This window comes from Nelumbo nucifera, chromosome 3 (genome assembly GCF_055504915.1).
Source record: "Nelumbo nucifera cultivar China Antique chromosome 3, China Antique-T2T, whole genome shotgun sequence".
Lineage (NCBI taxonomy): Eukaryota > Viridiplantae > Streptophyta > Magnoliopsida > Proteales > Nelumbonaceae > Nelumbo > Nelumbo nucifera.
The window spans coordinates 96,191,372-96,214,509 of NC_142651.1; the positions used below are offsets into that span (position 1 = coordinate 96,191,372).

Genomic DNA, 23,138 nt, shown 5'->3' on the forward strand with positions numbered 1-23,138 from the left:
CCATAGGACATCTCATAAAGCGAAAGGATATTGAGCACTGGCGCGAAAGCCGTTGCGCGTTAGCGCGCAGCCGTTTTCTTGCCTGCTGCTAGCGCGCGCTGTAGTTTTTCAGCTTGCAACTCGCGCGCGCTGTAGTTCTCTCGCTCGTTGCCTCAGGCCTAGCTTCCCCTTTCCCAAAATATAATTTATTATAGTTAGTGAATCTCAAATTTATACATTAAATCTTATTATTTAATACTGTTTATTTTTTTAAACTTAAACTTCTCCCTGTTGCATGAGAGACAAGTTTCTCTCTCCTCTGACCACTTTTTTCTCCATTTGCAGTATGACGCGTGTCTACACACTTATTGATTCTACTTTATTGCATGTAACACACTTGTTCATACTTCGTGCATCTTTGTTTTTTGCAGCTGAGGCTTCCTCTTATCCTCTCCTTCTCGCAGGAAGAACCTGAGGGTAAGTCCTTATAGAAACCTTGAGGAGTTTGGATCAGATTATTTTGTTCCTGGCTCTTACCATCTCGGCTTCAGTTTTGTACTTTATTGGTCTCGTCTTGTTCCTGTTTTATCTATGGTACTCCCTCGTCGATCGCTCCCGCACCAGCCCATTCGATTCCAGTGCTCCGCTGAAGTTGCAGGGGTTCTTATAGGGAGCTGAAGTCGGCCACTTATGGTTCTGATTCTGAGGAAAATGAGAAGAAATAGGATGCAGTTTTTTCTTTTTCCAATAAATAATCTTCTTTATTAACACCTCTTTATATATAAATTATTTTTTCTTTATTCTATATTGTTAAGACTTTTTTTCGAGATTTTTTCTTTATTCTATAGTAGCCCTTTTCGCTAAATGGAATCTTAATGTTCAACACTGTGAACATCTCTCCCCGTCTCTCACAAATGTGTGCCTCATTCACCATTTTTCCTTTTTGTCTCAAGCAGTTCGTACGTATACCTATTGCATGACAGACACGTATCCAGATTTTTCTTTCTTTTCATCCCTTAATCCCCTTGTTTTTCTCTCTCCCTCCGTATCGTCACCGTCCCCTCAGAGCGGTAGATAAGATCATCCCCTCTACCCCCTGTTTTTCTAGAGACTGAGATTGAGGACGATATGCGTTATAAGCTGTCTCATGCAGGAACACTGGCATCGCTTCTCCGCAGGTGTAGAATGTCGTCAACATGGCGAAGGCGAAGAATCCCGGTCGCTCTTGGATGCCGAGAGTTGTCTACATGTCAGAATATGGTAGCTGATGTAGATCTGCTCATTCCTATCTGGCAGGGGCTTCGTTCCTATCTGGCAACGTACAACACTTGAGAAGGAGAAGATGAAGGATTTTCGGGGAGTTCGCCCGACGGGAACACTTCGATGCTTAAGTTAGAACTTAGCGAAAAACTTAAAGAGTAATGACGAGCTAAGAGTGGAGATGCACACTACTCGGTTACCAAAAATTCAATTACCTTTTTTCTTTGGGGTTGGAGCCCTTATATATTAATGCGCTGCCAAATCAGGTGTAACCGCCTTTGATTCTCTGTTATAGTCGTTATTCATCAGGCTGATTTGATTGGCGTAGGCATCTGTTGCAGGGTACGGTCCTGTCACCTGAGAGACGTTGTGCAAAGCTGGCGTGGGCGACGATGCCGCCTGACGTGAGACGTGGGCGTAGTTCTCTAGACTGGCAGGTGCTGCGCCGTCGGACAAGAGACGTGGGAGCAGTCTGACAAGCACGGTCTTGTCGGATAAGAAGTTTCCCGAAGGCTCCGGGTTACTCAGTAGCAAGCTCCCTCATAGCGAGCTCTAATAGCGAGCTGCCTTGTAGCAAGCCGTTCTGTAGCGAGCTATCTCGTGGCGATCTATTGGATCCGCTTTGATAGAGACCGTTGGTTTTTTGGGCATAGTGGATATAAATAGGAGGGCCCCAGGCCTCATTTTCTTTACGCCAACTTGCCTTGCTATCAATTTGAGGTCACGCCTTCGCCTTGTTTGCTCGAGCTCCCTCCGTTTTCGTTGCTTTCTCAGTTCACTTTTCTGGTGAGTCCTCTATTTTGTCCAGACAATGTCTGGGTATCCGTACTACGGTGGCTTTTCCCGAGATGGTAATCAGGGCGAGGTCCCCTCGAGCTCGGGGGGAGCTTGCTACCTTGCAGCAAGCCGTTTTGTAGTGAGCTGTCTCATGGCGAGCTGTTATGCTGGAGTTTCAGCAAGCTCATTACGCCGAGTTGTGGCCAGGCTGTCACACTGAGCTGTCAGTTACGTCGAGTCATATCCATGTGCCCCTTAGTTAGGAGGTTAGGTCAAATCACCCTCTATCAATTGCCCCCCACTCCTCGGGCTAAGGGTCTTACCCTAGCTCAGGGAGTTCATGAAGCGATGGGTGGATTTGACCCATAATTTAAACTAGGTTGACTGATCGCATGATGTATACACGCAGATGTCAGGCGACTTCTGGATTTCTTGGGTGCCAAAAAACATGCCAAACTGCCTTTAGTTTCGAAAGACGTGCAGTCAGCTTTATTTCAGTCTCAGAGGACATGCAACCGACTTTATTACAAGCCGTTGGATCCGCTTTGATAGAGACCGTTGGTTTTTTGGGCACAGTGGCTATAAATAGGAGGGCCACATGCCTCATTTTCTTTATGCCAACTTGCCTTGCTATCAATTTGAGGTCGCGCCTTCGCCTTGTTTGCTCGAGCTTCCTCCGTTTTCGTCGCTTTCTCAGTTCACTTTTCTGGTGAGTCCTCTATTTTGTCCAAACAATGTCTAGGTATCCGTACTATGGTGGCTTTTCCCGAGATGGTAATCAAGGCGAGGTCCCCTCGAGCTCGGGGGAGCTTGGGGGTTCCTTGAAGGGCAGGCTCCGGAAGTCCATGAGGCCTTCGGTAACTCGGCTTCCACTTCCTGGGGTCGGGAGCCTGATAGTTTCGGCCCTTCCTCCATGTCAATGGAGAGGCTTCGGACCCTAGTCTCTTACTATAACCTTCCCAGGGATCTCATCTACAGCCTCCCATCCGGTAACTATCCATGGGGACACGGCTACAACGAGATCGTGGTCTTCGAGGAGTAGCTCGTGGCTGGTCTCCGACTCCCTCTACATCCTTTGATAGTGGAGGTTCTCACCCATTTTAATGTCACCATAGACCAACTCCATCCGAATTCAATCTGGAATGTGGTTGGGACAATTTCTCTATTTTTCGAGTACTGTCTTCCTCTTTCCCTTAACATCTTTGCCACTATCATTTCAATTAAGAATGCCTCCCCCGGAGCCCCTCCAGAGAGGCGCTCGTATTACTTTTCCCCTCGTCTTGGCTTCAAGCTCCTCCACGATCTGCCAAACAGTATCCCAACCTGGAAGCGAGGTTATTTTGTAGTTCGCAACCCCGAGGGGTGACCCTTTCTGACCAATTGGAGGGCCGCCATTCAGGATCCGGGCGTTGAGCTAAACCCGAAAGTTCGGGAAACGCTGCAGTCTTGGGCGAGGGTAGGCTTCCTCTGTTGGGACTACTTGGCTTTGGACAAGCTCGTGCATGCCGGCTTGAGCCCCGGTAGGTCACCCTTAGGTTGCCTTTTCTTTTTTTTTTTTTTTCGAGCTGGACTAATGCCTTGTGATTCTTGCAGCCAACATGTCTGGTGTGGATGCACGTTACCTTTTGTCGAGCAACCAGAAGCGCAGGGCGAAGAGGTCGCGCCCCGACCACGCCCCGACTAGGCGTCCACTTTTGGGGCCGTCGAGATCGAGGTTGTAGACCCTGCTTTTGTTCCACCACCGGAGGTCCCACCTGTGCCCTTTGAGGGAGTAGCCGCGGGAGGCAGCGAAGAAGAAGAGGTCCCACCCCAGGAGCAGCACCCTTCAACCGCGCAGTCCGACCCCACTGTCTTCCCGTAGTTTCCTACTGAGGGGAGGGACGAAAGCGTCATCAACTTCCTCGTGGCCTCGCGGAGGAGCCGGCGGGTGATCACTCATGATGAGGTCGCGAGCTGGGCCGGGATGCACCATAGGGAGTTCGCCAAGCTGGCCTCGACTCACTGCATGGTGGTAAGTGCCTGCTTCTTCCCTTTTTCTCCCTCCCTTCTCTTTTCTCTCTTCCTCCTTACTTACTTTGGCTTTCTATTGGCAGTTGAACTCCGCCATCCACGCCATGGCCTGCCAGACTGCTATTCACTCTTAGGACGCCGTCAATCAAAGGTCAAACGTGCAAAGCCTCCAACGCGAGCTCGACCAAGCCCGGGAGGAATTTCTCCAGGCTCAGAAGGGGAGCGAGGCCCAGGAGCTGCTCGTTAGGGACCAGGAAGCACAGATCTCCCGACTGTCTAAGGAGAGCGCCCATTATAAGGATGAGTCTTCGAGGGTGGCGGCAGAGAGGGAGCTTCTTCGCCAGTAGGTCTAGAGCTCAGAGTCCACGCTCCATGAGAGGACCCGCAACTTCAACGCTGCGGTGGAGGCAGAGCGAGCTAAGGCGGTGGAGGACTTCAAAGAGTCCCAGTAGTTCCACGACCTCCAGGTCGAATACGGCTCTAAGTCCTACCGCTTGGGGTTCAAGCTTTGTCGGTGGCTGGTCCGGAAGAAGTTCTCCGGCCTTAACCTTGAGGGCGTAACAATGAGGGACCTTCCCCCAGAGACGGCGGACGCTACGGAGGAGGAGGATCCCAACTCCCTGGAGGAGAGTGACGAGGACGTAGAGGAGGTGGGGCCTTGAGGCTAGTTGCTCTCTTTTTTTGTTCTGAAAAATGATTCTCTTGAAGTGGTTGCTCCCGGGAGGCTGAGCCCAATTCTCTCTCTTTTCTTTCTACTTTATTTATGTACTCTCTCGGGCAGTTAGGCCCGATTTCTTTTTTAGTAATGAAAATGTTCCTTTTTTCTATTAAGTGTTGTGCTATTTACTCTTTTGCCGAAGTGACTATTTCACTTGACTTGCTAGATCTAAGCACACGAAGTGCAGTTTCTCAACTATCATTACTCCAAGCTATCTCCCCGTAGTTAGTAGGGGGGATTTTATAATGTACACCGAGGTGAACAACACAGTGAGCATATGCCCGTCCTGTATGCACCTAGGTTACTTAAGTTGAACTCGGTTGTCTCTAGCAGGTCCAACTTGTATATCGGGGCGGGCTATGCATCATAGGATTCACACCCGAGCTACCTGTGCCTTTGGTATTAATACATAGCCTATGCCGATGAAGCGATTAGGCCTTATACGGTGCCGAGGTCTTCGTTAGCTCGGCGTTTTAGCTTTTAGGCCGGGGGAGTGACTTATGGTCCACTCTCTTAGAGCTAGCCCATGCCATAGAGGCGATTGGGTCTTACAGTGCCGAGGTCTTCGTTAGCTTGGCATTTTGGCCCTTAGGCTCTGGGAGCGACTATAGTCCACCCCTCTTCTGGAGTTCACCCATGCCGAAGAGGCGACTGGGTCTTATAGTGCCGAGGTCTTTTGTTATCTCGGCGTATTGGCCCTTACGCTTTGGGAGCGACTACAGTCCACTTAGCTTGGTGATTACAGGTAATACTGCCTTAAGTTGACAATATTCCATGCCCAAGGTACTTGTTTCCCTTCTAGGGTTTCGAGCTCATACATTCCTTCCCCGGGCACCTGCTTTACTCAGTAGGGTCTTTCCCAATTTGGCCCGAGTTTACCAACACCGGGCTCAGTTACCATAACATTACGAAGGACCAGGTCATTGACGCGGAGGTTCCGCTTCTTGACCCTGGCGTTATAGTATCGAGCTACTCTCTGCTGGTAGGCCACGGTCCTAATGTATGCGAGGTCCCGTACTTCGTCGAGAAGGTCGAGGTTGGTGCGTAGCTCATCTTCATTTGCCTTGTCATCATACACTTTCAGACGTAGCGTGAGAACTTCGATCTCGGCTGGGATGACTGTTTCAGTGCCATAAGTGAGGTTGAAGGGAGTCTTGCCTGTTGTGGTCTTTACCGTGGTCCGATAAGCCCATAGTACACTGGGTAGCTCGTCTACCCAGAGTCCCTTAGCTCGATCGAGACGTGCCTTCAATCCGTGGAGAATGAGTCTGTTCGTGGCCTCCGCCTAACCGTTTGCTTGAGGGTGTGCTACCGAGGTGAAATTTTGTTGAATCCCCATATCTTTACACCAGTTCTGGAATTTAATATCCTCAAACTGCTTACCGTTGTCAAAGATTAGTACTTGGGGTAGTCCGAAATGGCACACTATACTCTTCGAAAAAAAGTTCTGCACATTCCGCACTGTGATCGTCGTGAGAGGTTCGACTTCTACCCACTTGGTAAAATAATCAACTGCCACCACTAAGAACCTCCTCTGCCCTATCACTGGCGGAAATGATCCAAGTATATCAATCCCCCACTGTGCGAAAGGCCACGGGTTGGTGAGATACTTCAGGTCGGCGGCAGGCTGGTGGTGGATGTTGGCGTGCTTCTGACACTTGTCACATCTTCTGACGAGCTCGATCTCATTTGCCTTCATTGTTGGCTAGTAGTATCCCTATCGTAGCGCTTTCTGGGTGAGAGCCCTGCCCCCGAAGTGTCCACCGCACAGGCCCTCATGAGTGTCGTGGAGCACGAGCTCGGCTTCAGAAGGTCGCAAGCAGCGCAGATAGGGGAGCGTGTAAGATCTTCGGTATAGTCGTTCGTCTATTATGACGTATTTGGCTGCCTAATGCTCTACCCTTTTGGTGGCATTGCGATCTGTAGGGAGGGTCCCATGTAGTAGGAAGCTCGCGAGCAGATCAATCCAGCTCGACTCTGCTTGAATGACAGGAGCGACCTCCTCTACCCCCCTGAGAATGCTAGGCCGAGACAAGTTCTCTATGTACACGATCTTCATGGTATTATCACTAGTGCTGGCTAAACGGGACAGGGCGTCAGCCTCAGTGTTCTTTGATCTCGGGATTTGCATGATGAAGTGTGACTGGAAGTTGAGTAGAGCCTCTCTTACTTTAGTTAAGTAGGCGATCATGGTTGGCTCACGGGCTTCGTATTCACCTGTAACTTGGTTGACCACAAATTGGGAATCATTGCAAACGATGATGTGTTTGGCTTTCACTTCGTTTACTAGAGCCAACCCGGCTAGTAACGCCTCCTATTCCTCTTCATTGTTGGACGTTGCAAATTCAAAGCGCAGTGCATACTCCAGTTTCACCTCGCTTGGCCCATACAGAACGATTCCAGCTCCGCTGCCTTGTTGGTTGGACGAGCCATCTACGTGAAGGATCCAGGGCTCCTTATCCCAGCTCGGGTTTGATCTAACTAGGAGAGAAACCACACTGGTTGCTACTTCACAGTGCTCGAGCTCAACCGACTTGGGAACCTAGGGCTCGACCGACTTGGGGACTTCGGTGCTGAAAGTACATTCCGCGACAAAGTTGGCTAAAGCTTGGGCCTTGATAGCAGTTCGCGGCTTGTATTGGAGGTCGTACTTGCTGAGTTCGATGGCCCACTTCGTCAACCTACCAGAGACCTCGGGCTTGAGTAGGACTTGCCTCAGAGGCTTGTTGGTGAGGACGACGACAATACGAGCTTGAAAATATGGGCAAAGCTTCCGAGCTGCAATAATTAGAGCATATGCCAACTTTTCGATCTCTGGATATCTCGTCTCTGCTCCCTACAACACTTTGCTAACATAGTAGATAGGTTGTTGGACTCTATCTACCTCTCTTATTAGTATCGAATTGACCACCTCGTCACTTGCAGAGAGGTACAACTCCAAAACATCACCCTCCTCGGGTCGGGTTAAGACCGGGATGCTGGCGAGGTACTTTTTGAGCTCGTCGAACGTGAGCTGGCATTCTTCGGTCCATTCAAAGCCTTTTCTTTTAATTGCCTTAAAGAAAGGTTGGCAGCGATCTGCTGATTTGGACATGAAGCGGCTCAGAGCGACTATGCGGCCATTTAGCCTCTGAACCTCCTTCAATTTCCGAAGTGGTCTCATATCTAGGATGACCTTAATTTTTTCCGGGTTGGCCTCAATGCCACGCTGATTGACGATGTACCCTAGGAATTTACCCGAGGTGACACCGAAGACATACTTGTTTGAATTTAGTTTCATGTTGAACTTTCGCAGAATTTCAAAAACAGAATGCAAGTCCTGTATTAAATCATTTGAAAACTGAGTCTTGACGACCATGTCGTCTACATAACATTCTACTTTTCTGCCAATTAAGGGCTTAAATAATTTATTTACAAGTCTTTGGAATGTTGCCCTGACATTTTTCAGTCCGAAGGGCATTACCTTGTAGCAGTACAGGCTGAGCTCGGTTATGAAGATTGTCTTTTCTTCGTCAGCAGGGTCCATCCTGATCTAGTTATAGCCCGCATAGGCGTCTAAGAAACTCAGCAACTCATGCCCTGAGGTTGCGTCCATCGTGGGGGTAGTGGACCCCACGTGCGTCGTTCTTTGTGAAGAAGATCGGGTCTTCCGTCCTTGGCCACTTTGGGGGGTTCTAGTCTTCCCTTTCGACCTCGCCAGCTAATGTTCGAGCTGCAGTCGAGGTGCAGCCTGCGATGATCGATCCTCCGACGATTACATGGATAGTCCCCCGAACTGGTCTCTCTTCCGGGGGCCACCTCTGCGCGACTGCTCTGCTTGCTTGTTGGATTTGGGAGCATCTTTGATTTGCTCCCCTTGCCGACTTGCTTTATTATTATTATTTTGTACAAAATTTCTTAAGTATCTGTGACGGATGAGCTCCTCTATCTCATCGCGGAGGTTTTTACAACTCTCGGTACTGTGACCGTGATCTTTATGGAAACTACAATACAAATTTTTATTCCTTACATTAGGGTCCCCTTTCAGCCGGGGTGGCCACTTCACATACGGGGTGTCCTTGATTGCCATAAGGATCTCGGCCCGCTTCGCGTTCAAGGGCATGTAGTTTGTCCTCTCTGCTGGTGGAGCTCGGAAAGGCTAACCTGGCCTTGCCCCCCGAGATGGGTCTTTCTTCTTCTTGTTGTTCCCGTGGGTCGAGGACTCGACTTCTCTTTTTCTTTTTTCAAGGATCTGCTCACCCTTCTAGTTGATTTCCTCCTCTATCCCTATGAACTGGTCCGTGAGCTTGAGGAACTCGATTACCTTCTTGGGCCGATTAACAACCATGTGCCACTTGAAGTCTTTGTGCGTGATGTCTCTCTTGGCCGCGGTAAGCCGAACTACAGGGTCCAGGTCTGGTATCTGTAAACAAGCGTTGTTGAACCACTTGATGTAACTTTGGATAGATTCTCCTTCCCTCTGGACTATGCCAAGGAGGCTCTCCTGGGTCCTCGGGCACCGCTTGCTGGTGATGAGGTGAGAAGTGTAGACTTGCACGAATTGTGCCCAACTTCTTATTGATCTGGGCATGAGGTTTCTGTACCATGTACGGGCCACTCCTTTGAAAGTGGTGGAGAAAGCCACACACTTGCAGGACTCACTGGCCCTTGCCAAGTGCATCTGTGACTGAAAGGTATCTACGTGATCATTCGGGTCGAACGATCCGTCATATTTGTCCAGGGGAGGTAGTTTGAAGTCCTTGGGCATTGGGACGACCAAGAGTTCAGGAGATAGAGGGGATGGTACAGAGAGGAGCGGAGTGGCTTTTATTTCACCCGAGCTTACCTCTTCTTTACCCTTGAGCTCGGGTAGGTTGTGTGTTGCAGTTCGGAGAGCTCGACGACATCTCCGCTGCCTTTTTGTGGGCTCCACATTGGTGCTGCTGGCCTCGGTATTGTCGAGCACAGTTTTCGTAGGGAGGGGGACAAACTGCTGGTGATGGCTACGGATAGAGGGATCTTGCTTGGAGTCTACAACCAAGACCTCGAACCGGTTCTCCACAAGCGGGGCCACAAACTCGAAAATCTGAGGTGATGCGGGCATGGTAGGCTGGGACCCTCCCGACCTGACTGCGCGCGGCGAGGTAGGGGTGACTAGTCTCTCCTTCCTCCCGTGGGATGAGACTTGACTCTTGAGAGGATTCTGGGTCTGAGTGGTCTCTCCCCGGTGAGAAGGATGCTCGTTCTGACAGTGAGGCCGGACTTGTTGCACGACCGGATGTTGAGGAGGAAGGGGCTGCTGGGTCTGAGGCAGCAGAGGAAACTGCTACTGATAGTGATGCTGAGAAACTTGGTGCAACACTTGCTGCTGATATAGTTGAAATTGCTGAACCTGTTGCTTCTGAGCTTGCATGGCTCGCATGCACTGCACCAGGTCTTCAAGCTGGTTTTGGGCGGTCACGGGAGGAACAAGGGAGGGTTCAGTGAAGGTATTTCCAACCGTGAAAGGGAGTGGAGCATTCACGGGTGCCATTGTCTAAGGCACGTTCAGAATGGGAACCTCATCTGCGGAGAGTGGGATGGTGAACTGTCCAATACACACCGTTGGGACCTGGAGTTGCTCCCCGGTGGTGTTCATTTCTACACTACATCCTGCGTTGCTGGAGGAAGCCATGAGAGCTGAAGTTTGCAAAGTTTTGGTGGAAGGCTTTTTTGAAGCGGTTCCCACAGACGACACCAAATGATGTAGCACGATCTGGTCACTCCTAGCTGGCAGGGGCCTCACTCCTATCTTGCAACGAAGAACACCTGAGAAGGAGAAGATGAAGGATTCCCGGGGAGCTCGCCCGGCGCAAACACTCCGATGCTTAAGTTAGAACTTAGCGAAAAGCTTAGAGTAATGACGAGCTAAGAGTGGAGATGCGCACTACTCGATTACCAAAAATTCAATTACCTTTTTTCTCTTGGGTCGGAGACCTTATATATTAATGCACTGCCAAATCGAGTGTAACCGCCTTTGATTCTCTGCTACAGCCGTTATTCGTCAGGCTGATTTGATTGGCGTAGGTATCTATCTGTCACAGGGTACGGTCCTGTCACCTGAGAGACGTTATGCAGAGCTGACGTGTACGACGCCGCCGCTTGACATGAGACATGGGCACAGTCATCTGGATTGGCAGGTGCTGCGCCGCCGAACAAGAGACGTGGGAGTAGTCTGAAAAGCACGGTCTTGTCGAATAAGAAGTTTCCCAAAGGCTCCGGGTTACTCAATAGCGAGCTCCCTCGTAGTGAGCTCCAATAGCGAACTGCCTTGCAGCTGTAGTGAGCTGTCTTGTGGCGAGCTGTTCTACTGGAGTTTCAGCGAGCTCGTTACACCGAGTTGTGGCCCGACTGTCACGCTGAGCTGTCACTTATGTTGAGTCATATCCACATGTCCCTTAGTTAGGAGGCCGGGTCAAATCACCCTCCATCACTAACCAAAATGATACCCGTTACCAAAACTTCTCCTAAACGGACCCCAACCATTTGGACCTGAGCTCCTGCAGTAATTTGGAATGATCTTCTTCCTGTTCTGATACAGGTTAGTTGCTTTACTTCCCTTTTGCTGAGCAGATCTATGGATCTAGTATGAATGGTCCAGTTCGCCACAAATGTTTGTTGGCTATTGGAAAATTGATGTATTTTAGCACAGGTAGCAGATATGATTCAGTCTTTACCGAGTGTAACAAACATATCAAGGTACTTGCATTATTTTACTCTTTCTTGCATTGATTTATGCTTTGTGCAAATATTATTCAGTTTGTAATTTTTTTGTCATGCATATTTAAGAAGTTTATTTTTTGGTTATCTATTGTTTGATCTCCCAGTTTCTTAGCTGGTGTTTTAGCGTGGAAAGATCCACAAGTATTGATTCCTGCCCTTCAGATAGCAGAGATTCTTATGGAAAAGCTTCCTGAAACATTTTCCAAGATGTTTGTGAGAGAGGGGTGGTTATCAATTGATTCTTCAAAATACAGCTATTGTCCAATCATCTTTTGTGAAAAAGATAATGATTATGTACCTGGAACATCATCACGAGCGCAGTGGTTATTCAAATGCAGGTGTAAATCCCTTGGAAGAATCATAAAGTGTTACACCTGGCAGTGTTGGTTCACCGCCAGCATCAGTAGAAATCCCAACTGTTAATTCTAGCTTCGAAGCTTTTAAAGATAAATATTTTTCGGCAGATAGCAAGGCAGCTGAAGTCGGTGTAACTGATGACCTTCTATGCTTGAAAAACCTATGTTCGAAGTTGAATGCTTGTTTTGATGATCAAAAGACAAAATCAATGGGTAAATTAAAGGCTTCTGGCCCTCGTCTAGCTGACCTTTCAGCAAATACAGAGGAACACTTGATTGGAGTGATATCTGAGATGCTAGCAGAACTGAGTAAAGGAGATGGTGTTTCCACATTTGAGTTCATTGGTAGTGGAGTTGTTGCAGCTTTGCTGAACTACTTTTCTTGTGTAACCTTTTTCAAGGAGAGAATATCAGAAGCTAATTTGCCTAGGTTTCGACAACAAGCACTTAAAAGATTCAAGTCTTTTATTTCTTTTGCTCTTCCTGCTGGTGTTAATGAAGGGAATGGAACTCCTATGACTGTCTTGGTTCAGAAGCTTCAAAATTCCCTGTCTTCTTTGGAGCGTTTTCCAGTTGTACCGAGCCATTCCTCTAGGTCATCCAGTGGAAGTGCACGTCTCTCATCAGGGCTGAGGGCATTGGCTCAGCCATTCAAGTTACGTCTTTGTAGAGCTCAAGGAGACAAATCTCTTCGTGATTATTCGTCAAACATTGTGTTGATTGATCCCCTTGCAAGTTTAGCTGCTGTAGAAGAATTTCTTTGGCCAAGAGTTCAGCGAGGTGAACCTGCACAGAAACCCTTGGCATCTTCAGGAAATTCTGAGCCTGGTACAACACTTGCAGGAGCTGGTGCTTCATCACCATCACCATCTACACCATCTTCCACTCGTCGCCATTCCACCATCATCGGTGACTATTGGAGGTGCATCTAGGAAGGACCAGGCTCGAGATAGTAATGCAAGCTCTTCAAATGGAAAGGGCAAAGCTGTTCTGAAATCTCCTCCAGATGAGACAAGAGGACCTCAAACAAGAAATGCTGCACGCAGAAGAGCAGCTTCAGACAAAGATGCCCAAATGAAACCTGCCCACGAGGATTCTAGCTCTGAGGTATGACCATAGTAACTCAAATATCCAGATAATCGTTAAGTATTCTGGGTGTTGAACTTATACTTGATGTTTTGTTTCCCATAACTGTAATATCCACATCATTGTATGCACACATATACATATGCAGGATGGAATGTACTGTGGCTATCTCGACTCTTGATTGTGTGCTCAACCCATGTTTAGCTCCTTTTTTTATTCTCCTTGTATATTTCATACAATTATTCAAATGTAATAGTATCTTGCATGTACTGACAAAAAACGGTTTGCTTATTGCTCAATTATTGGAAAAATGTCTGGTTTTAGCTGAGCTGATGAATCTTGATAATGCCGTGAGTTGTGTAGCTGTACACATTTGCTGAACTTGTCTGTAGAATTGTAGCTAGCTAACATAGGAGGTAAAAATTTCCACTTCTAATTCCTTCTCAAATTTTGGCTAATTTGGTAACATGTAAATCACCAAAACATGAAGTTATTAATATGGGAGAAAAGTTATACCAGTCATTTTTATACGAGTTCATGTAGCACATGGGAATTGATTATTGATTGCATATTCTGGGCATTATGGAAGCATCTGCTATATTATGCATAAAGTTCTTAAGAGACTTCAATTGCCTTGCTTTACTGTTATCAATGATCTGAACAAATGTTGCTGGATCCTCGCAGTAGCATACTGAGAGCTGTTTTCTTTACTTACATGGCTGAAATCAACATAGTAAAAATGAACTATAATAGGATGCACTATAGGTGAAGCTGAGGTGACTGATTTCCAGTTGAACATGTTTGGTTGTTGTGTGGGTTAATGCATGACTGCGATGTTGGTTGGTGTGGTAATACTCATCTGGTTGCACAAATGAACTGAAAGACGCCATCGCTGCCAACATTTCAAGAGGAAAGCTGGTTTCCTATGGAGCTCTCTCCGCCAACAGGATCCCCTGCCCACCTCACTCCGGGAGGTCGTACTACACTCATAACTGCTACAAGGCTAGAGGTCCTGTCCACCCATACACCATAGGGTGATCTTGCAGGCGATAGCTTTTTAACTGTTTCGGGTTACACGATCCTTATGTCACCTTCCATCCTCTTAGTTTGTTTTCTTTTACCTACGGTTTTATTTATTTTTAGCTGCTGAATAATTTAGGGCTTGGTTCAGTTCCTAAACATTGAATAGAATAACAACGATGGGAGGGTATATAAGGCAATTCGATTAGCTCATCTCAAGTGCCACATAGCTATGTGTGAAGAGTTTGATGCCCTCATGGCAAACGGTACTTGGACTCTTGTATCCTACGAGTTTCGCATGAATGGTATTGGCTCCAAGTGGATTTTTTGAATTAAAAAAAATTCTAATGGCACCATTCAACGTTACAAAGCGAGGTTGGTCACTCAGGAGTTCTCTCAACAACCAGGTATTGATGTCGGGGATACCTTTGGCCCGGTTGTAAAACCGGCCACTATCAAAACTATCATTGAATTGCTCTAAATAGGGGGTGGCGGATTCGGAAACTTGATGTCAACAATGCTTTCTTGCATGGTGATTTACATGAAATTGTTTATATGTGCCAACCTCAAGGCTTTGAGGATTTGCAATACCCCTCTCATGTTTGTATGCTACAGAAGGCTCTCTATGGTTTGAAACAAGCAACCTGTGCTTGGTTCTCTAAGTTAAGCTCCACATTGGTTGAGTTCGGTTTTTATGGCCTCTAACTCCGATTCTTCTCTCTTTGTTTACAATCATGGTAGCATTCTCATATATCCTCTTGTTTAGAAAAACTACATTTTTCAATGATCATTCTTACACCGAATCAGACAAAATCTGAAACCAAAAGAAAGGGAGAAGAATACCTGAAACAGATTCCACATGTGTAGTTCCCAAAATGGGTGTTCACGACCAAAGAGGATACCAAAACCAGCTTCCATTGAAGATGGCACAGCTTAGGGTGAAGCCGGGTTCACCAATGCAGTCCAACAGCTTGGATCGAACAAGAGATGCGGGCATGATGCAAATCTGATTTTTCTTGCAAAAATTAGAAACCAAGATTGATCAAGATTAGTCACTAGATGGAGAACAAACTAGGGTTTGGGTGGTAAGAGCAGAGGGAGAAAACTGAGAGCAGAAAGGTGATCTTTGGAGCAGTTTGCCCTCCTCTATTTATAAGCTTAAAAGATCAACTCTCCTAATCCAATTAGGAGGTTCCTAATCCAAATTTTTATTTGGATCTGGACTCCTTAAGTGGATAAGAGTTATCCTCTTATCCTATTGCTGATCTAAGCCCATATCCATCCCATATTTGCCCATGTCACATGATGTCTTTAAGCAGTCATGTGACCCTGATTAATCCAATCAATCTTGGGCCTTAGGCCCATTAAGCAAGTGGCTCACTGATATCCAACCCAAGTGGGTTCATCCCATCTTCTGTGAAAAATCCTATCCGAATTCACTATTAAACACAATGAACCGCTGAGTCCATCAGTATGGGCTCTTAATGGGCCTAACATTTACACTAAATGGTCTTTGAGTCTAGCCATCCTATGAAGGCCCAGAGACAATGGTCTTAAGTGAGATTAGCCTATCAGGTATAACAACTTTAATGATCTTACACTTAACCTCTCAACCCTTAATGATCAAACACTGCCCAACAAGGGAGGATTTCTTCCTAGGCTGCAAGGTGCAGTGTTGCACTCTCTACTCAGATGGATCCCAGGAATTAAAACATTTTGCAAACATTTTCTTAAAACATAATATATATATATATTCATATAAATATATTTTGCAAAAATAAATCTCAAACAAGTTTGAAATCGACTGACGGTAGTTTTGGTTTCCATCAGAGAGAGTGCAGTTCCGATCATTCACTTTGTCCGACAAAGGGGTTGATCATGTCACTATGATCACCCACTCGAGTGAATTCTTAGACTGCCCCGACATACCTAGGTTTTGACCCCCAAAGGATCTCACTGATGGGCATATCAAAGACAACCAAATCCAACACCAAGTACAGTACCATAATCGTGTCTAGGAGTTATGTGTAACTTTTCAATTTTGCCCACCAATCTCCAAGGTCTAGGGCATAACTACATGTGCTTCGGGTTCAGTGTTTCAAACAAACACACACTACATGTGCTTCGGGTCTAACCCTGGCAGCTGAGACAAGCCACCCCAACCTACTTGGCAGCACATTAGTGTCAGCCTTGGCTAGATAAACTTCCCTAAGTCTATTCAACGGCTGAGAACATTCTAAACTAACATGAGTCTCATAAGTGTCTAGTTTAAGGGTAATTAACAAAAACACACCAAATATAACATGAATCAATTATGTTCTTTTATTCATTTATAATAAATGTATATGTACATCAATTTGATTGGAGCTAAGGGCATACATTGTCTAACAACATTAATGTTGGGGATACCTTCAGCCCCTTTGTAAAACCGGCCACTATCAAAACCATCATTGAATTGCTCTAAATAGGGGGTGGCGGATTCGACAACTTGATGTCAACATTGCTTTTTTGCATGGTGATTTACATGAAACTGTTTATATGTGCCAATCTCAAGGCTTTGAGGATTCACAATACCCCTCCAATGTTTGTATGCTACGGAAGGCTCTCTATGGTTTGAAACAAGCACCTCGTGCCTGGTTTTGTAAGTTAAGCTCCACATTGGTTGAGTTTGGTTTTTATGGCCTCTAACTCCAATTCTTCTCTCTTTTTTTACAATCATGGTGGCATTCTCATATATCTGCTTGTTTATGTTGATGACTTATTGCTCACTAGAAATGATGAATCCACTCTTTCATCAGGGAAAAATCACCTTGCCTCCACTTTTGCGATCAAAGATCTTGGGGCACTCCATCGTTTTCTTGGCATAGAGGTTCACTCCACCTTCTCAAGACAACTCTCACACTAAAAATACATACTCAACATCCTTCATAAATGTCATCTTGTATATTCAAAACCAATTGCTACACTTCTCCTTGCACATTCTTCCCCTTCCAATTATGAAGGCCAGCCTCTCGATGATCCCTCTAAGTATCGTAGCGTTGTCAGCTCCCTACAGTAGTAGTAACTCACAATGAAGGTGTTCATGCCTAAGGAAGGAGAGGGATATATCTCTCGATGATCCCTCTCAATGAAACCAAAAGGTAGGAGAGGGATATACTTGATACAGAGTAGTAATAACTCCCAATGAAGGTGTTCACGCCCAAGGAAGACGCCAGAGACTACTCCCACTGAAGATGACACAGCGTAGGGTGGAGTAGAATCAGCAGGTAGTTCTTCCCAAGAACCAAACTCTTCAGCAAGAATTCGATGGAGGGTGAGTGAGCACGACTTCAAATCATTTTTTCACCAAAAACTGATATCAAGAATGCTTCTTGATCGCTCCTACAGGTGAAGAACGAACTGGCAATGGCGGCAACAGGAGGAGAAGGCAAGAGCAGAAGATGGCGTCAGTCTCATTGGAGCTGTCTTCCCTCTTGTCTGTGTAATCTGAATTGTGTAATTGGGGTTCACCCCCTTCCTCCTTTTATAGCCCAATGAGAGCTTCTCCTAATCTCATTAAGTGTTTCCTAATTCAAATCCTTATTTGAATCTGGACTCTCTTTAGGAGACAAGGATAAATCCTTATCTTATTTGTAGATTAAGATCAGCCCTCCTAATCTAATTAGGAGTTTCCTAATCTAAATCATTATTTGGATCTGAACTCTCTAAGTGGATAGGGATAACTCCCTATCCTATTTGCTGACCCAAATCCCAGAATTGCCCCTCTTTAATTAATCAAATTAAACCAGTTCGATTTGGGCTTTAGGCCCATTAAGTCCATGTGCTCACTAACCTTCCAAACTACTGCCCAGTTGGATTTTCTTGTATGGCGTGGGACCCAAACATTGATCTACACATCAGCCACATGGGTTCAGCTTAGCCTCTGTTACAAAGCTTGGCTGAATTCACTGTATGGGACAGTGAACCCCTGAGCCCATCACCATGGGCTCTTAATGGGCCCAACAATTACACTAAGTGGTCCTTGGGTCAAGCCACCTTATAAAAACCCAAGTACTGTGGGCAGATGCAAGATTAGCCCATCAGGTGTTACCCTCAATGGTCTTACACTTAACCTCTCAGCCCATAATGATCAAATACTGCCCGGCAAGAGAGAACTTCTTCCTAGGCTGCAAGGAACAATGCTGCACTCTCTACTCACATTGATCCTAGAAATTAAAACATTTTGCAAACATTTTGAAACCGTAACATATATGTATATCTTTATATAAATATATTTTGCAAAAACAAATTTCAACGATTGAAATCGGTTGCTGGCAGCTTTGGTTTCCATCAGAGAGAGTGCATCCCCAACCATTACCTTTGTCCAATAAAGGGGCTGATCCTGTCACTATGATCACCCACTCAGATGAATTCTCAGACTATTCCAACATACCCAGGTTTTGACCCCCTCTAAGGATCTCACTGATTGGCATGTCAAAGATAGCCCAATCCGACACCTAGTGCAATATCATAATCGAGTCCAGGGGTTAGGTGTAACATTCCAGTTTTGCCCATCAATCTCCAAGGTCCAGGGCAATACTGGAATTCTGGTCTGGTTCAGGGTTTCAAGAAAACCCACACTACATGTACCTCAGGTCTCACCCTGGCAGCTGAGACAAGCCACCCCAACCAACTTGGCGGCAAATCAGTGTCAGCCTTGGCAGGATAAATCTCCCTAGATCTATCGAACGGCTGTGAAGATTCTAAACTAACACGAGTCTCATATGTGTCTAGTTTAAGGGTATTACACAGAAACATACCATAATAACATGAATCAAATATGTACTTTATTCATTTACAATAAATGTCATAATGTACATCATTCTGATTGGAGCTAAGGGCATAAACTGTCTAACATACAGTATGCCACCCTCACTAGGCCAAATATTGCGTTCAACGTGAACAAAGCATATTAGTTCCTTCAGCAACCCACTGATGTTCATTAGAGTTTTGTTAAGCACATTCTTCATTATTTCAAGGGCTCCATTGATCACTCTCTATCTTTTAGTTCTACCGAAGACCTATCCATTCATGGGTACTGTGATGCTGATTGGGCTGGTTGTCCAGATGACTGCAAATCAATTGGAGATATGGCCGTTTTTTCATGGCAAAAATTTAATTAGTTGGAGGGCTCATGAACAAGACACTATTGCTCTCTCCAGCATAGAGGTTGAATTGTACACCCTCACTAATCTTACAACCGAAGTCATATGGCTGACATCTCTGCTAAGAGAATTACACATACCTATTTCCTCCCCACCCATGCTTTGGTGCGACAATGTTGGAGCAACCTATCTTGCTGCAAATCCAATTTATCATGCCCGTACAAATCACGTGGAGGTGGATTGTCACTTCATTAGGGATTAGGTCACCAATGGAGCATTGATAGTTTGACATCTTTCTTCTGCAGACCAATTGGCTAACATCCTCACCAAACGACTCCCTAGAATTCGGTTTTTGGAGTTACGTAGCAAACTCAATGTCATTCCCTTGCCGTTGAGTTTAAGGGGAAGTGTTAGTGCATCAGTCCAAGAGGACTCTCGATGTTGTGAAGATAAGACTTAAGCTACGTAAATTGTAGATAAGATAGGACTTAATTCTAGATAAGCTAGAACTGGTAACTATTCTTGTATAATTCAAACTCCAATAATCGTGTACAAATACAACTCTCAATGTATATATATCCAATACATGACAGGAATAATATCATCGATCTCTTACTGTAGAAAACATATTCTCTCATCTCTCTCTCTCTCTTCTCTCTTCTATTTGTCTTACTTACCTCTATTCGCACATGTCGAAACCAGGCTATTGAGGCTTTGAGGGTGAAATTCAAATAAGTGTAAATGCAAATATGTAGAGTGTAAAATTGTTCATATAAATTGCAAAATTGGGTTAGTTTTTTTACACTAATAAATTGACCTTACCAAACAGACTTTTAGCTATAATGGATGCAAACATGAATTCCAATAAAGCATATGCTTTTTTTTTTTTATCACAAGCCCACTTGAATGCAAATTTACTTCTTTTTTTATTGATGTAATTTTACATCTTATTATCAATGTAAATATGCATTGGTTTGTCATTTGTTTTCCAAACACATGAAAAAGTGAACCAGAGTGCAAATTTACCCTAAACTGAGATTTACACTCTATTTGCATCGTTTTCAAATGCAACCTAAAGGAAAATGGATCCGAAGGGAGGAGGTAAAATCAGCTTTCAAGAAGGAAAACAATTTTGATGAAACTATCTTGCTCTAACAAATTTTCTTCTTATAGCTCTGATGCAAATGGCTGTGAATTCTATTCCTCTTATAATTTGAATGAGTTGCAGAAAAATAATATGGAAGCAGACAAAGACAACCTCTATGATGATGTGGGAGGAGAAGGAAATTACGAGGGTGGCAAAGAGGAGGACAATGATATGGAAGAAGACTGGAATGACCATCACCAGAATGAGGGAGAAGGAATTGAAGAAAGTGAGGCAATCAAACAAGGAGAACAAAGATGGCAAGGATTCAATGACTAAGGACAATATGGGTCCATTTAACTCCACCAGCTGCAATGAGGTTGCTTATTTGGAATGTTAGGGGGCGGGTAGGCCTTGCCTATAACGCCAAGTTGTCAATTCTTTGAATTTTGATAGTTATTTACTTGTTGATCCAATGGGCTTTGCGAGGGGATTATAGGGGTTATGGAATAAGAATTATTGTAATCTCCAAATTATTTGTTCAAATGATTGACTAGTTCATGCTAGCATTAATGAAGCCTCTTCGAATAGTGTATGGCTTTGTACACCTTTGTGTACGCTCCTCCAAATAAAGTTGAACAGAGACGAGTTTGGGACTAGATAAAAGAAATTTCAGAAACAATAAATGATCCATGGTTTTTAATTGGTGATTTCAATTCGTTTAAATCTAGTGAAAACAAGATGGGAGGTAGGATGGTAATGCCAAGTTAAACTAGGGAGTTTAATAAACTTATTTCAGATTGTGGTTGTAAGTGTTCAGCCGAACTGGGAGAAGAAGAAGAAGAAGAAGAAGAAGAAGAAGAAGAAGAAGAAGAAGAACAAAGAACAAAGGGAGAGAAAGTGTCGAACTGAGAAGACTATTTGTCTAACCCAGTCGATCATATACTTAATCTTAAAAAAATAAATTATAAAGACTAAAATGCCCCTGCATATGAAGAGACATACAACCAACACCTTACATGAAGGGAAAGGACCAAAATACTTATCTCTAATTGACTCTAACACTCCCCCTCAAGCTGGAGAATATATATCATATAATCCCATCTTATTACATATGTAGCAAACTCTCCCTAAACTCAACCCTTTTGTGAACAGATCTGCCCATTGATTACCTATTCTCACATGCTCTGTCCTTATCACACCATTGATGACATTTTCCCTTACAAAGTGACAATCTACCTCTATGTGTTTAGTTCTCTTATGGAAAACTGGGTTGTATGAGATGTGAAATATAACCTGATTGTCATAGTATAGCTTCATGGGTTTGCTTATTGAGAACCTAATTTCCTACAATAGATACTTCAACCACACTAGTTTACATGCAATGTGTGCCATGGCTCTTTATTCTTCTTTTGCATTGCTCCTTGCTACCACAATCTACTTCTTGCTCTTCTAAGTCACAAGGTTTCTTCCGAGAAAGGTGCAATAACCTATAGTGGGTCTTTTGTCTAATACAAATCCAGCCCAGTTTGCATCGGTGTATCCAACTACTTCAAGATTACCTCCTAGCTTGTATAGTAACCCATGACCTAGAGCCCCTTTCAAATACCGCACAATCCTAAAAACTGCATCTTAGTGAAGTACCCGATGACTCTCCATAAACTGACTTACCACACTGATAGCAAATGAGATATTAGATCTAGTGATAGTTAGATAATTCAGTTTTCCCACTAGCCTTCTATACCTTCCAAGATTATCAATCAATTCACCTGTGTCACTTCCCAAATTCACATTTAGTTCCATGGGGGTTTCAACTAGTTTAGCACCTAGTAACCTTGTTTCTTCGAATAGATCAAGTACATATTTTCGCTGATAGAGGTTTATGCCTTGCTTTGATCTAGCAACATCTATACTTAGGAAATACTTCAACTTCCAAAGATCTTTTGTCTAAAAGTGATATTGTAGGAAGGTCTTCAATATATCAATCCCAACTTTATCACTACTAGTTATGACTATGTCATCCACATAAACTACCAGTAAGATCTTCCCAGCCATAGAGTCATAGCTAAATACTAAATGATCAACTTGACATTGTCTTATTCCAAACTCCTTCACCATCTTACTAAACTTTCCAAACCAAGCACAGGGAGACTGTTTAAGCCCATAGATTTCCTTCTTGAACTTACACACCTTACCATCCTCCCCCTGAGCAACAAACCCCGGTGGTTGCTCCATGTACACCTCCTCTAGAAGATCCCCATAGAGAAAGGCATTTTTAATATCAAGTTGAAATAGAGGCCAATCATGCATGAAGCTGAGGATATTAACACATGTACAGAGCTAATCTTTGCAACTGGAGAAAAGGTTTCAACATAGTCTACACCATAAAGTTGAGAATACCCTTTTGCAACTAAACGGGCTTTTAGGCGTTCCACTCTTCCATTTCGTAAATACTTAACAACATACACCCATTTACAACCAACAACATGCTTACATGGGGAAAGAGTGGTGAATTCCCATGTCTGATTGTGATCAAGAGCAGAGAGTTCCTCTTCCATAGCTTTTTGCCACCCTGGCGATGTAAGAGCCTCTTGAACATCCTTAGGACTGAATACAAAGGACAACAGGGTAATAAACTAGCGATGGTTCATGGAAAGGTGATATACAAAAATATAATTGCATATGGGGTGAAACGTGCAACTATGTTTACCTTTCCGCAATGCAATAGGAAGGTCAAGATTAAAAGCCAATTCAGTTGCGGAAGAGGCTGGATCTGCCGTCGGAGTAGAAAGTGGTGGAGGTGCTGGTCTTTGTCGATGAGTATACACTTGACAAATTGGTGGTCATTTAGGACACTCCTGTATTGGGACAGGGGAAGACCCGAGCACAAGGGAAACCACCGGAATGGAATCATCAACCGGAAGAGGAAGAGGAACCTTCGTAGGCAAAGGATAGATATTAGA

The 23,138-nt window shown here is 44.8% G+C and overlaps 1 pseudogene across 6 annotated transcripts; it reads left to right on the plus strand.

Annotated features, from left to right (window-relative positions):
- Nucleotides 1-27: 27 nt before the first annotated feature.
- LOC104590837 (E3 ubiquitin-protein ligase UPL3 pseudogene) lies at nt 28-20,782 on the plus strand (annotated as a pseudogene). Of its 6 annotated transcripts, XR_016083985.1 has the most exons (6): nt 28-2,025; nt 2,426-2,725; nt 3,416-3,536; nt 3,610-4,027; nt 4,110-11,461; nt 11,590-12,948. The product of XR_016083985.1 is annotated as an E3 ubiquitin-protein ligase UPL3 pseudogene, transcript variant X3 (transcript). The 6 variants fall into 6 exon arrangements; XR_016083986.1 differs by lacking the exon at nt 3,416-3,536; XR_016083983.1 differs by having other exon boundaries at nt 29-3,536; nt 4,110-11,303; nt 11,415-11,461.
- Nucleotides 20,783-23,138: the final 2,356 nt, after the last annotated feature.